Here is a 1,373-nt window from a genome sequence, read left to right on the forward strand (position 1 = left end):
GGTGGGGCCCAGTAATTTGCATTTCCGAGAAATTCCCAGGTGGTGGTGTTAGTGCTGGTTCCTGGTGCAGGGACCACATTTTGAGGCTCACTAGTGTGAGGTAAGTTTTCCCAGGATTAGTGGTTAAAATGGCAGAATATCACACTTTTTGTTCTTTTTCCTCTCCTTTTCCCTAAGACAGTACTTTCCATGACCCCCTGTTCTGGGATTTCTTATGTGCCTTAGAAGTCTGGAGACTGGCTTCTCTTTCTGCAAAGGAACATTTGGAGCATGAAAGGAGCTTTGAGCCGGGAGCAAAGACTTTGAAGATGCTCCTGTGGGCCTAGCCTGCTGCACAGGGTGGCCGTGCTCTCTGTTGCCGAGTTTAGGAGTGTCATTTAGAGAGGCCACATTTGGGGACCATGTATTACTAATAAACAATGTTATTCCCAGACTCACATGTTTAAATATAGTAAGAGCACAGTGTAGTAAGAGGCTGGAACTTCAAGTCGCTTTCCTGCCCTCCCTCATTTTCCTCCTGTAGCCTCCTTTGAAGCCGTCCCATCTGGGTTTCCTCTCCCAGCAGCTATGCTTGGAGGGGACTCTTCTTGGGGCACTGGAGGACTGGGTTGCCTGAGAGAGGCTCAGGCCACAGGCTGGCTCTGTGTTAGGAGAGGCGGCCACGCTGGGCATGGGTGGGTTTATCCAGGCTTCCACAAGAAGCAGGACCAGAGTGAATTCCCTTCGTCCTCCTGCTCTGATCCTGACAGGCTTTGTCAGAACTCTATTCTGTGGTGATCTGACTGCAGTTTGGGGTTGCCTCTTTAGACCTGCTGTTCCCAGCGCATAACTGCCAGACCAAGAGCAGAGCCGGCAGGTTGCATGGGTTCCCACGAGGTGTTCCTGGGTTCTCAGACTCCAGTGGCACATGAGCAGCTCATTAGAACACCCCCTTCCCACTGTTTCTTCCTCTGGGGGACCAGCTGCTGTCTCCATCCCTGACCGGGCCATACCCAGGCCACCCATCAGCCGGGAGTCTGGCAAGCCTAGGCAGAACGTGGCATGAAACTAAGTTAAACTTGTCGGGGCTGCATGAGCCATCTTCCAACTTAAATGGGTGTTCCCAGGAAAAGAAAATATTGTGTATGTGTTTTTTGAGGGAAAATGTCCTGGTTATTTCTGGCATTTTAAGGGCAAATTGGAAATCTGTCCCTCCTCTGCCTTGTAGCTAATTTACTCTCCCGTTGTGAAGTTTTCAACTCTCTTCTCTTCTCCGCTCTCAAAAATTTACGTTCAGCGAATCCAAATTTTCATCTGGGCTTTGCATTGTCTCTCTTTTTTTTTTTTTTGTCTTTTTCCGTGTCCGGCAATGGATCGCAACCCTCAGTGTCACC

The sequence above is a fragment of the Galeopterus variegatus genome, unplaced genomic scaffold, assembly GCF_000696425.1.
Source record: "Galeopterus variegatus unplaced genomic scaffold, G_variegatus-3.0.2 Scaffold2094, whole genome shotgun sequence".
NCBI classification, from domain to species: Eukaryota; Metazoa; Chordata; class Mammalia; order Dermoptera; family Cynocephalidae; genus Galeopterus; species Galeopterus variegatus.